Source organism: Teleopsis dalmanni, chromosome 2 (genome assembly GCF_002237135.1).
Source record: "Teleopsis dalmanni isolate 2A chromosome 2, ASM223713v2, whole genome shotgun sequence".
NCBI classification, from domain to species: Eukaryota; Metazoa; Arthropoda; class Insecta; order Diptera; family Diopsidae; genus Teleopsis; species Teleopsis dalmanni.
In genome coordinates, this window is record NC_051847.1 from 39,099,101 (window position 1) to 39,114,313 (window position 15,213).

Consider the following 15,213-nt stretch of genomic DNA (forward strand, 5'->3'; position numbering starts at 1 on the left):
GCTACCATTCTGAGATTTGATAACGCGGTGTTGATAATTCTGTCAGTTTTCGCAAATAATTTCAGGGCCCTATCCTTTTTTTTGTATTTTTTAATTGGATCAATCTTGAGGTCCCTGAGAATGTCATTCGTTCTAATGTACAATGGTACTTTGACCTCAGTTCTGCTTACCTCCCCGATGAGCCTGTAACCATTCTGAGATTTGATAACGCGATGTTGGTAAGTCTGTCAGTTTTCGTAAATAATTTCAGGGCTCTATCCTTTATGTATTTTTTGATGGGATCAATCCTGAGAATGTCATTCGTCCAAATGTACCATGATACTTTGAAAAGTCTCCTCAGAGCCTGGCTTTGTGCAATTTCTAGCTGGCGGACAGAGTGTTTGAAGTTTTCATTTCATTATTCAATTTTATTTTATTGAAAAATAAATATGAAAATTATGTAAATCTTTGTGAAAACAAAGGTCTGACCTCAAATTAAAAGAAAACAAGCTGAGATAAAACCATATATTTTATATTTGCAGATAATTTTACTGCGTTGATGACAAAAAATGATTTGAGTTAATTTGTTTACTTATTGGATTAAAAATTTTGTTGGGGTATAGAAAAAAATAAATCATCTATCCCATATATTTGCCACCATCTACGATTTAATATTATTAAATATTCATGTCAGAACACCATTTCGAAAGATCATTCTATGGCGGTACACTTTGCCCACGGATTTTGCTGTCATTATCACTAGTAATGGCTTCTATTGAAGCCAGCATCTGTATATAACATTTTCACATATCTCTGAAAAAATATACACTTGATCGTAGATCTGTTCCACATACATTGATGGTGATATTGCAATATTCTTCATTTTTGAATAAGTACAACCCTATTATTCCAACATATCTCTCTACTAAACAGTATATTATTCACTATGCGAACTGATGTATCAGTTTTAATTTTTCTTTACAATTTTGAAGAAAACATAAATCGAAATATTCTTTTTTCAAAATAATAAAAATACAAATGTATATTTTATATTTTCAGGTTTTTATTTTTTATTCTTAATATATTTTAATGTTTATAGCAAATACAATTTTAAAACGAATTAGAATTTATATATATTGCATTAGTGGTCCATTCAAATATCAAAAAAATCTTAATCTTTAATCTTTCACAAATATCAAAAGTTAGTTATCAAATAATTTCCAAGAAATTCATTTCGTCTCACTTGCACTTATATACTAGTCTTGATTAAAGACGGACTTCTGAAAAGATTATTATTATATTTCTTTATTCGTTTTCTTACCAAACAATTACTAAAGCAGTAGTTCATAGAAACACTAGTCAATTTTGTGTAAAAATGACACCCCTCCTTCGTCAGACAAATTATTCAAATCATCTTCATGAAAACATTCATTATTATCCACCTCTTTAGTAAAAGTGAAGCGTTGAAAGAGGTCCACTCTATGTGACAAGACAGGAGTCTGGTCGGTATATAAAGAACGTTTAGGAAGGAAATCGGAACACCTGCCAGCGTTATTTGAAATAGAATCCCGAACAATATTCTTTGTGGCGTTTATTAAAAAATTCATGTCTTCAATTTTAATCTTTCACAACCAATATACAAATATATAATAATATATTAAAAACATTGTTATTATAAAAATAAATAATTATAAAAACAAAAAACATATTATGGCATATAGTTACATATATATACATATATATATATGCACATTGAAGTATGCATATACGTACATGTAATTAAAACTTTTTTGACCAAAATAAATGGATTCTAAAAATGCAATTAAAAAATTTTTGTCCAAACTATCCTCAATTGACAATACACTACTCGGATATCTCAAAACTATACTGCAGAGAAAGAGATACAATAATTTACAGTAGTTTATAATAATATTATCATAATAATTTATAATAATATTATCATATTAATTTATAATAATATAATTATTTTAATTTAACGTCCATCCACAAGTTTAAGATAAATCTACAAGCTTAAGACAACAGAACTATAGCATTTTATGGAAACATTCGACATATTTATATGCGTTTTTGCTAATTGAAATCAAGCAATATTAATATATATAAATACTTTTTAAAATTATCTCCAACATTTTTTGTTTGGGAATCAATTATGAAACTTTGTTTTTCGATGCTCCCTACATATTCAATACATATAAAACTAACAGTGAATAGGTCTCGGAATAGAGTTTCAGCTAGAAATGTACTTAAAAGGGTTTACAGATCAAAAACTAATAAAATTGTAGACCAATCTCATATATAATTTTTCGCTTTAAGGTTGAGCTGTTCATTCAGTTCAGCTACAGTATCCCAGTAATGTATAAGAATAACAAGGACACTCCATCCTAACACATCGAATTAAATTTTTTTTCGATGGAGTTTTTATTTTTATTTATAATATAAAATTATCTAACAACACTTACTACAGTTCTCTCGATCATTGGTGCATAGGAACTTATGGAGAAAAACTACGAATTCTATTTAAACCTCACTATAGAAATTATAGAAACCTGTAGGAAAAAAACCATGAAACATTTTGTCTGTCAATCGGACATTAGGACTCTAACGTTCAAAGTAAAGAGAAGTAGTTATTTGTCAGCTTATTAGACCCCGTAGAGACGAAAGAGCTATTGAGTTTTCTAAATACAACTGGATGGATTTAGTCTGTGCCCTTTTATTTTACGGTTTTTTGCAAAAAATGTGGTAGCAAAACGGCGATAAATCGCTATTCAAGGAAGATTATCTTCTAGAAGGATAATGGAAGGTTAATTGTTGGCCGACCACTGCAAACCACCAACCAACCAACCACTAACATCAGTTGTTGTGATTAGTAAAGAAATTGTAATCGTAAAGATTTGTTTCATTCTAAGCAAATTAGTTCCATCGATTTCAAATTGTTAGAGTAACCAGTCATAAGAAGTTACTTCATTATCAGAAAGCAAATTCTATCCATTTTAAAACATCGGTGTAAGTAATATCAATCAATGATATATTTTTTTATTTTTATTTTTTTACTCATTTACGCACTTCAATATTAAGATTTTTAAACTTAATTCGATTTCTCTAGATTTCACTAGAGACAATCAAATCGCTAGCTCATCGATTCAATTCGGAGGTGTGCTTAATCTCTCAAGTACCCCTTCTAGAATTGAGTTTCAATAGAAACTTAGGGAAATATCGATTAAATTTCTCAGTATATTTTTAAATTTTTCTTTTTAAGAATATATTAGTTGGTCTTTCCAAATATAAACTTTGAATATCTAAAGTGCAGTAACTAGTGTATATTGTGAATATTATATATATTCCATCAACGCAACACTTCCAAATAAAATACACACAACAAAAATGAAAGTTTCTGTTAAAACGAAGGTAAAGGATATATTAAATAACTTAAAACTATGTAAGGATACGCATCAGCAGGATAGATTCCGCGTGAAGATAACACAAGACTCCATTAAATATATATACAAAACCAAAAATATTACCAAAAAAAGGAAAGCGCGTTAGGGATAACTTCCTGTAGAGTGTAAAATATGATATTAATGGAAAAACAAAAAAAAAAAACAATAATCTCTTCATATATTTTTTTGCTTTCATACTTGATATCTCTTTCAACTATGCGTTAAATTTCGCTTTGAGGTTAAATATAAATTGATACCGTGTCTGGGTTTCCACAGGTTGGCAGGATGCTTTAGTGCAGCTACGACTTGTTTGTTGTCGTGAAAAAGTTTCATACACCAAAGTCAAGGACAATGAAAATATCCTGAAGTTATGCACTAACAACTTTAAAGAAAAAATATGTTTAAACTTAAGTAGTTGTTGTTGTAGTTGTACCCGGAGCGCATTACCAAGTAATCATGGTATTTTGCATGTGCTGGGTACTGCGGTTGAGTGCTTGAATCGTTAGCATTGTGAAGAGCTTAAATTGTGGTTTTAAATTAAAATATTTAATAATAATTTTATAAAATTATATTTCACAAATAAATTCTTTTATATAGAATTCAATTAAATGACTAATATTGGTTATAAGAAGAGTTTAGTCCTAGTGAAGTGTAGTAAATTATTTGCAGATACTAATTTCTCAAGTGCAAGCAGCGTGTCAAGTATAAATCTAAATCACTTCATTTACAAATGCTGAAGTAAAGTCCTTTAAGATTTTTGTACTTTAAGCCCTTTGCTTTTAATTGCCATTTCTAATTAAGACGATTTTCTTATGATAAATTTAAATTACTTTAAGTTTATCTACAGGGAAATTGGTGAACTATTGAAGCTGAAATATTTAATATAATTTAAAGTCCTTTTGAAATCCTTTTGTATTAATTTACATGCCATTCTTTGTGTCGTAGCTTATAGAATTTTCCGATTAAAATTTTATGGCAAACACTCAAAGCATTTTTGTGGCATTCTTGATTCTGGCAAGTTAAATAATTTGAGAAATTTACTTAAAATAATTATTTTGTATATCAATTTATATTTGATAAAATACCTAACCTACAATGTGAAATACTATCCAAATGAACTTAAAGTATTTAGCACTTCAAATATTAAAGGCTTTTTACAAGAGACTTAAAACTTGTTTCAAATATTTGAAATCTTTTAATTAAACTAAAAATTAAATATTCTTTAATATTAATAAATAATAATAAATAAATATTAATTAACAAAATACAATTATTTAGAGAACTGTAAAAACATTGCCAAAAAATATATTTGCTGGTATAAGACACCCCATCCCTTCTGGTTAAATACTAACTGCACTAATACTTCATTTTGTTTTTGACATGTTTATTCCTTTATTTCATTAATTTATATTTAATTATTAATGTAATTAATTATTTTATTGGCCAAAAATATTTCATTAGGCTTGTTTCTTGAAAATAAGTGGATAGTATTAAAGACCACCGTGTAGGGTGGTTAATTCTTAACAATGAGTTATAAAGATAACTGCTAATAGATTTTACTGGTCAAAACTCTGAAAATCTCATCTTAATAATGTTTACCAAAAACAAAATTCAAATAAATTTAAATTTACCTAGCTGGAAATGTGTGGAAAACGTTAAAGGAACTACGTCAAACTGGGGAAGAGAATTGAATTACACATAAAGATTTATAGGTACCAGCTCTATAAATTTACTATATGTTTCATAAACTAACTGAAACGGAAAATTATAAACCTTCAAAGCAATATGTAAGATATATCAGGGAAGAGGAGAGAGTATTAGAGACTTAACAACATGAAAAATGTTGGTCTCAAATAAATGTGGACGTTTATGAAACTAAGGTGTATATCCCCTAGAAGGTAGAGGTGTTAGGCATTTAATAATAACAAACCAATATGGAAGCTTATTAAACTGACTGAAACCGACGTATTGAGTAGAAGGAGAGGGTATTGCATATTCTTTCAAAAAAGTGAATTTCAGTGATAAAGCACTGTTTTAGACTTAGTGCGGATTATTTATAGCCCACCTGTTACCAGTATATTGTATAACATTTAATACGAAATAAAATAAAATATTTTGAAGTGGCTTTAGGCCTCAAAATTTTACCCTTTCATATATGATTAGAACTGAACTATTTTAAAATTGAAACACAAGTCTATTAATGGCTGATTGGACGGACGTTTAACCTATTGCAATCTAACAAAATTCTGACATACAATCAAATCTATCTTCGTGTGATTGCGTAAAAAAAATATATAAATCTACCAAATAGAATTAAGAAAATATCAAGCTATGGGGTCTAACAACTAACACGTTCAAATTATTGCTATCTAACAAAATTTAATCAAATCTATTTTGATATATGACATTTAGTGCTTCCGTTATGACAATACATAATTCTATTACATAAAATTTTGCACCAAAACAATATATAATTCTACTAAACAAATATAGAGCTATAGGGTCTTACAACTATAAGGTAAGTAAAAAATGTTTATCTGCATAGTAAACTTGAAAGTCGCCAAGCTATTTTTGTCATAACTTTGAAGAGAACAGTTGTTATCAGAAGCAATACACTGTTGTAAGTCCAGAAGTAGACTCGAAAACTTCCCGAGAAGTTTCGTTTCAAACTATTGAAAGTATTTAAACTACCCACTACCTTAATATTACTAACATAGAATTGCTTGTTAATTATTTTTATCTAGTTTGTGCTGTCAGTATTATATTTCTATCCGGAAGATGACTATAGACTAAGATTGAAATATCGGTGACAATAAAATATATTTTTTAATACTAATTTAAAAAGTTGCATACTATTTAACATTGATTCATGGTAAAAAAAATGGATAAAATGGATAATAAAAATTATATCATTATAACATTAAATTTCTTATTATTATAAAAGCTTAACCAAATAAAAAAAAATACATATTGGACAATACCTATATAGTCAAAAACCTGTTCTTAACAATATTGTCATTACCAAATATATATAAGAATAACTTAGGTTCTCAACTCACCTCCAAATATCCTCAACTATAGCTCCAAATGGTATTTCCAACAGTTAATTTTGGTTAGCAATCAAATAAGTTAATTTTTTATTAGAATTTGTCTTCAAATAGAAATTTATATCAATTAATAAATCCAATTATTGTAATAGTATTTCTAACTTTACTTCACTTTAAAATTTCTATCAGCCGAATAACTTATAAATTTGAACAAACTGCAAAGTCAATTTAGTTCTTTCGTTCAAAAAGTTTCTGTATCTTACTATACCACAAATTTTTTTCAAAAGAAAATCATAGTATATATATTGAATATAGTTAAATTTTGGTAGCAATAATATCAAAGCGTGCTTATGTTCATCAGAGAAACGTTATCCGATATTAATATTTCTAGTGCATTCACTATTAACATATATAAGATACATCCAAACACGTTCTTAAAATAATTAAAATTGAATCGTTTTTATGGTTCAAAGTTTTTACTAATCTTTACTGAAAATATAGAAGCATAAACCGAAACAAATCCAAATTCTGAGCAAATGAACGTTTGAATTTGCATTTACACAGCAGAACGTACGTATTCGGAAAGATTCTCATATAGCTAATTTATACAGTTGTATCTGTGCATATCCGATTTGATAACATAATATTAAATCTAACAATTTTCATAAGGAAAACAATATGCACATTTAGATTTACATGAGCAATTTTCATTTACATTTACAAATTAACGAAAAACAAATATGAACACAAATACTACAAAATGTTAGCACACTTCCCCCGCTGGTGCTCTGTTAACGGATTTAGTAAATACAACTGATACAAAATACTACAACTTCCACTAAAGATACTCCAACAAACAAACTAACAAACCTACAGACGGACATTTAAGTACACAACTAAATATGTAAACACAAACGCACAAACTCACAGACACTGAGATAAAGAGAGACAGACAGACAGACAGACAAGCAAACAGTGTAAGTTTAGTTGCATTTAGCATTAGTAATCCAACAAGTATTGCGAAAATATTATAAAGTGTAGTACTGCAAAAGTGCAGAAGAGCAGAAGTGCAGAAGTGCATTTAGTCTATGAATTTTTAGTGGCTCATTTAATTCCAACAAGCACTCATACAAATGCACAAATGTATTATGTACCATATACGTTAGCAGCTGCACACGCACTATCATCGACATCGACATCGACGTCGACTATCGTAATGAAAATGAGCATTAATGCGAGCATGAAAATTAAAATGAATATGAAAACACAATTAAAATTATAATTCCAAATGGAAAATTAAACTTTCACAAATACACGCGAAGGGAGAATAGGGATCCCCCGCATCCCGCCCGTATCGCTGCGTGAATGGCATTAGTTGCAAGTGTCAAATTGTTAACAATTTACGAGTATATGATTCCCGACTATTTTTATGCAAATATTAGTTTGTAATTTTCGAAATGGAATTTGGGTGCATTAAATGGAAATGCGTTTTATGGCAGAATTGCATTAAAATAATTCGCATTTTGTAAAATTACTTAAAATTTAAAATTAACAACCGAACACGCAGTGTTTTGTGTGCGATAAAAGCACATTAAATTTAATGCAAAATTAATTTTGTAACAAAACATGAATTCTATACAAAAATGTTTTGGTTAATCCATTTAATAGAAATTCAAGTTAGGTATTACCAGAGACGATAGCTATTGACAGATATTGTTACGAAAAAGAGGAAACAACAGAACACAATCTATGTCGCTGTGATAGTCTCTCCAGAATCAGACTTCAGTACTTATCAATTGCCTATCCACTTATAACGGAATTAGGCAACATCTCTCCAAAGGACATTTTATTTAAATAATGGACTATGAATGCACCTCAACTACTAAAATAACTAAAGCCCAACTAAAAGAATTCTAGATTATTTATAAGTAAGGACTAAGATCCCGCTTTCAAGATAGTCGAGTCTACGTGTTTCCGCCACTGGGCAGTTGCATAGAGTATGTTCTGATGTTACCTTCTCCTCATGACAGAGTCGACAGGAATCACTTTCTACCGCACCTATAAGCTTTATGTGATAATTAAGTCTACAGTGTCCTGTAACCGAAAGGACATAATAAAAATGGACATAATATAAAGAACGCTAATCCTTTATTAGCGTTCATAATAGCGTTAGCCATATCTGGAGCAACTAATATTAAAAAGGAACGAAACAATTTCCAAATACTTCAATAATAATTAGTATAACTGTAAGTCCACATAAAATGATAACTAATAGTCACAAAATAAATAGCTGTAAGTCGGATGAATAAAGCTAATATTATAAAAACAACGAAGAGATAATCCAGCTTTAAATCACCAAGTATACAGTTTCAATCCACAGTTGCCAATTAATGATTGGAAACCACGAAAAAGGAGACCTCATTGAAGAATTGTTGTGAAGATTAAATGGTATATTTAAATTCCGAACCTCAAACTTATCAATTAGTGATTTTAAATGAGCAATTTGTGATTAAATAAATCAAGTTAATGATGTTTAATTCAGATATTATTATAAAGATGAAAAGACAATAACAGTAATTACTCGCCAAATGTACAACTCTAACAGCTCTAACTATCTAAAATGCAACAGACTCTCCAATTAATATTTACAAATCCAGTACTAAGAGAGATATTTTAGAAATCACTGGGAGCCAAATCTGGAGAACATGGTGAATGAGGAAGCAATTCATACCATAATTCATTTACTTTTGCCATTGTTTTCATTGATGTGTGAGCGAGTACGTTATCCTGCAAAAACCACATTTTTTTCTTCAACAAATGTGGTTGAGATATTTCACCTGAGTCCCACAGTAGAGAAACCAAAAACTTTTCAGCCGATTATTGTGGTTGTTTGAAAGCACCATAGTATATGATCTATTATATAAAATCATTCGTTATCCGCACCTATTATTTACACGGAGTACTGAGCTCATGCAGTTTGACTGATAGTCGTCTATAAAAAACTCTCACATGCTCCGCATTATATTCTCTGGAAGTGTATTTTGTATATCACCGAATAATAAATATTGGTAATATTTATTCAATATTAAAATAATAAATATTAAAATTATTAATAAATAATAATAATATTAATATTATGAAATATTAAAACAAATATTTTTTTAAAAATAATTATTTCTCGGTCTAATTGGTCAGTTATTAAATAATGATATTTTTTTAAAAAAAAAAATTTTATTATTTAGTTTTATAAGATTTCTATTGTCCAATATTTCGACTATAATCTATAGTCATCATCGGGAAAATAAATATTTTAAAATATGTATACTAAATCAAATAAAACATTACTATAGAAATGTCATCTATAGTTGGAGAAATAGTATCTCCAAGATATCACATTTTAATTATAAATATTTTTAAATCTTATTTTCCTTACAATTTTGTAGAACTTCTACAACTCAACTCCATTTTAAAAGTATTATTAAATATTTTAAAATAAGTTCCTTTCTCATTTTTCTGAAGATTGTTGTAGAAAGCTTTACATATTTTCACTCACTTACTCTAATACATATTCTATTCTATTTTATTCTATTCTATTTTATTCTATTCTATTCTATGTATTACAAATAGAATTCTTTAAATTCGTTTCCATGGATAAATTCCATTTAATGTATTTTGTATAACTTAACGGTCTGACGGCGTGTGCGTCTTATTATACAGTACGCACAGAAAACCCCTTCCTTAAGGGGGAACTCAGACAGAAGTCATTGATGCCAATGTTGTAAACTATGCGAAAAGTTGTGAATAATTTGACAAAATTCCTGCACAATGTCAGTTTATATTTGAATTTGAATTCCAACATTGAAATTGTTGTTGTACGAGTAACAATTGTGTTGTAGCAATTCGCACTCCAACACAAACTTTGTTCACTGCATCAACCGTTGGCGTACTTAACTTTTGCATGTGTGGAGACATACTACATAAGTATTTTGTATCCTTGCGCTACGTTGTATACTAAAGCATATCCTGACAACGAGAACATTTGTTTCAAATGAATTTTATATTAGTTTTCATTCTTTTCCCACTACTTTGCGCACATACGATATTCAAAATGATGACTATTCATTTTGACTCTTTGGTTTAGTTCAACTTGGACATGAATAGACAAATAAATTTCCGAGCAATACTATACATTGCTCTGCAACTTTTGTGAATTTACTTAAAAAATCATTTAATATGAAATATAATCCTTTAAAGTAGATATGGTTAAGTTTGGATATGAATCTGTGAAATATTTAATGTAGACCGCCTATGAGATTTTGGTTCTATGATCTTCCTCATCTAGTTATAAGTGCTACCTATAAAGGGTGTGTATGCTTTATATATTCTTAATTCTAGAGCCTTCTGCACCATTCATACTAATATATTATAATTGTCAGGGCCAAGGACCTAGTAGTTCAGTTTCTTATTCTTAGTTGACTTTAAAGTGAATTTTATAATAGTGTCAAGATTTTCCGACTAGATCAGAACTTAACCCTTGTTTATAACGGTTGGACGTAAAGAACTAGATAAAAAAGACAAAAAAGAGTTCCACTTAAATTAAAAGAAGTGTCAACTTGATTATCCCTCCTTTTATATTTAGCAGAGACCACTGAGACCTAAACTCAAGTCTTTTTACACGACTGTCTATTAGATAAAAATCGATTACAAGGCTGATAATATCTCTATTTCAGCAAACAGAGGTTTGAAGTGAAAACCTGCTAATTCTTCCTATTTCTTTTAACACAGCAACCGCAGAGATCAGCAGTTAGAAATTCGAGTCTGTCTACATGTCTGACTATTAGATAATATTCTATTGTAAGCATGATAATAATTGCACATAATGTACATAATGGTATGAATCTTTTTTGCTGAAAGAGTATGAACCACAAATGGGAAAGTGATTGGCAACGAATTATATACTAATATGTTAGCTAATATGTACACAAAATATTATTTTATATTTCTAATTACTGTAAAACATTCTTTTCATTATAGGCTTGTTTTATATTCTTAATGCGATTATCATATGAAAAGTCGCATGCCAATATCAGGTTTCAATAATCACGACACTTTTCTGTTTTATTTTATAATTTTCAACGAAGATAACTATGGCAGTACTTATAGTCGTAGAATCTCAGATATTAGACTGATTTATTAATAATTACAATTTCTTTCCAATAAAAAGTAGCAAATTTTAACAACCAATATATTATATATTATAGGTATTTATATGTCTACCCACTTTATTATCCCGATAAGCATTTAAAGTGCTTAACCTATATCTAAATTTTTATCACGACTACATGTACATAGTAATCCCGATTTAATATATATACTACATAAGGTTAAAGCACTTATACACTACATACCATTAGCAAACCGCTCAAGAAAGGTTCTTTGTAGCAACTGCAAAGAATAATAACCTATGTTATTGTTTTGCACATAAATTCTCCACATCTTTCCAAATCATTAACTAGATCTATAACTATTGTAGTTCAGGGCAGTGTTATTGTTGCGTATGTTAGTTGATCAAATCATAATTTGCTGCAAAAAAACAACTGATTTTGTCAAGTTCAGTACTTCATAAGTTAATATGGGTTTCAAGATAGCCAGACATGTTTCTGTTTCAGTAGCAAGAGAGAATGACTTCTGATCAAACGAATAAGAGAGTTTAAGGATTAAATTGCTGGGTTCAAAGAACGGTCGGTTCTACGTCCCGGAGTCACTCTTCACCTACGACGACCAAGTACCGTTCAACACCTCCCAAAGGGACTCCACAAGCAGGTTCCGGAGGGTTACAACAACAACATTAAATTGCTGCATCGGGGATATCAGAAATGAATCTAATAACTAAAATACTTTAATATTCTAATAAATAAGAATCTAATAATAAGAGCTTCTACTAAATGTGTTTCTTATAGTATATCAGCGTCAAATTTGAGTACTGTTCCCTACATTAAGTATACACTTCCAATGGCTAGTATTCTATTATTTATTCTATTATTCTATTAAGTCTATTAATTTTTTAGTAAATACCTTATCGAATCGATTCTGAGTAATCGAACATTATCATCTAGTTAAAATTACATACCATATACCATATTAAAATAAAAATATTTTATATAAATTTAAAATTTCCAAAACGAAATTTAATGCCAGTATCAATATAAACTTCAGATACTAAATTCAATCTTAGAGACAAATTCACAGCCACTCACACTCTCACTCACACTGACACTGTAAATAAAATGCTTTCCATAGTTTATATCACCGAAGACAATATTCCAGGAGTGTAGATACGTATATGCACCACCTCTTGTTAGTACGTTGTATTGTCCTTAGTGTCGTTGTCAGTTGTGTCGTCATCTTTGTTGTTATCCTTGTTGTTTTCAACGCTTCTATTATATGTCGTCTATCTTACAATTTGCATTTAATATCCTTGTACGAATAATTCACAAATGCAATGAACGTAAACGCATTTGCAAATTTAGCATTGAGTTGCGTTTGCTGCCACATGCAAATATTTCACAATTCGCACTTCAATACACAATATCCTTTTACGTTCAAGTTTCCGATTCCTTTCACTATATTTACGTATATAAATATAACGCAATATAAATGTTTGACTCCTTTGTAAGGAATTTTTTCAATATTTTGCTATTATTTGCTTTTTTGTTGTTATTGTTTGTTTGTGATGTTTGCTAGAACCCAGAAGTCGATATGAATATATAAAATCGTTTATAAATATATTCATACATAGACTTTATATCATAGGTAAAGTAGTGTTCCTTTTTATATACTAAACAAAATCGCTTTAAGGATTTGTTTGTTTTCCCTTTGAGCCGTTGCGGTTTACAATGCTGTTTTCTGAATTTATATCAATTGAAGTTCCACATGACTGAGCAATAATTATAAATTATTTATCAAGAGTCTACTTTAATAGTTGCAAGTTTTTTTTTCCAATATCAAAAAACAATATTTTATAAATTAAAAAACAAAAGTTAGTAGCAGTTTAGACGTAATATTCAAAGCGTTAAGAACATTTATGAGAAAAATTCATTCGAAGAGCAATGTCCTATGAGTATCGAATAACATGAAGAATGAGCTCAATATATACCACGGCATTGATATAGTTAAGCTCAAAATACAGCGATTATGCTAGATTGTACGAATGGAAGATAGTGTTCCGACTAGAAAGGTGTTTGATTCAAAATCTATTAGTGAAAAACCTGGTGTACAATTTGAGAACAGTCGGTACTACCAACGACAGTAAACTATTGATCAAGCACGACATACATCTATAATGGTGAACTAAATAAGTAAATAATATGTAGCAGAGCCTTCCTGAAACCAACACCCGTGAAATGTTAATAGTCGTTTAAAGGCAATATTCAAACTACCCAACTTACATACAGTTCCATGTGTTTTGACACGGAAAACACAAATACTCTTTTGAAGTTAAAAACACTACTCGTATTTAAATAAAAGAAAATGTGACAACATCTTCTTTAAGACCCACCCTTTAGCGTATAAATATGTCCAAATCAATGTATTTTAATGATTCCTCTGAAACTCGAACCATTCAGGCAAGTATATATATATTATATATAAACGTGGTATGAATTAGTCGCTTGTTTGAGTTTAAGAATGAAACAATGAATATAGTCCTCTATATTATCCTTTAGTCCATTTTTCTGCATTATACAATTAATTTTGATTGGAAATTTGTTCCCTTATAGCCTTATTGAGATGCTTCCTTAAGACAACAGTCTTATAGTAAGACTTTGAATCTTTTGTTTAATGATTCTTGCTGTAGAGGTAAAAATAGTGAAGATAATGTTTCACATTCACAAAGTTGAACGGTATATCCACTCTCAGATAAAAATAGGCACCCTTTCAATAAGAAAACATTTAGTAATCTCATTTGAGATGCTCCATTATGACATCAATCTTACAGTAGGTGTGTTGATAGGTCACAGTGGATTAGAAACGTATGCTAGCAGTTCAAGTTTTCAATTCTATTAATTTTATCGCACCTACCAGATGGATAAGAAAAGTGATTTACGTTTACAAAACTCAATAGTACGTACACTCCGAGAAAAAAGTTGTTATATTTTGAATAAGATAACATTCTATAACTGAATTGAGATTGAGATACGCCATGCAGATATCAGTGTTATAGTAGGTATGCAAATGTAAGTTAGAAACCTGTGGTAAAAGAAAGTGGGTTATGTTAAGAAAATTCTACAGTATGGAAATTGGCACCGCTTTAATAAGAAAACATTTAGTAACCTCATTGCGGTGCTCGACTAAGGCATGTGTCTTATAAGAGAATAGGGCCCGCATTCTGATAGGTACTATCGGTTAGAAATCAATGCTAGGGGATTGAATCTGTTCTTCATAAACCTTGCCACAGCTGTAAGATAAAAAAATACTTTCAATTTGCTTTGCCACTAATAGGTGCACATTCAACTTTGATTAAACGTGCTAAACGACCTTAGACAGCTATAATGAAATTTTTTACCAAAGATGATTTGAAACCTAATAAGTTTTATAGAGCAACATAATAGATCTACAATATAAATTGGATTTTAAAGGTAACTGTATTAACCTAAGAGTATCTAAAATTTTTTATACTATAAGTTATATATATATACATATTATATATCAAATATATTACTGAATTATAG

General features: G+C 29.4%; 1 long non-coding RNA gene across 1 annotated transcript; it reads right to left on the reverse strand.

Annotated features, from left to right (window-relative positions):
• Positions 1-1,129: 1,129 nt before the first annotated feature.
• Positions 1,130-6,758, reverse strand: LOC119683464. Its single transcript, XR_005252653.1, has 3 exons — positions 6,652-6,758; positions 6,497-6,588; positions 1,130-1,601 (listed from the first exon to the last, which is right to left on the reverse strand). It is a non-coding gene; the product is annotated as an uncharacterized LOC119683464 (long non-coding RNA).
• Positions 6,759-15,213: the final 8,455 nt, after the last annotated feature.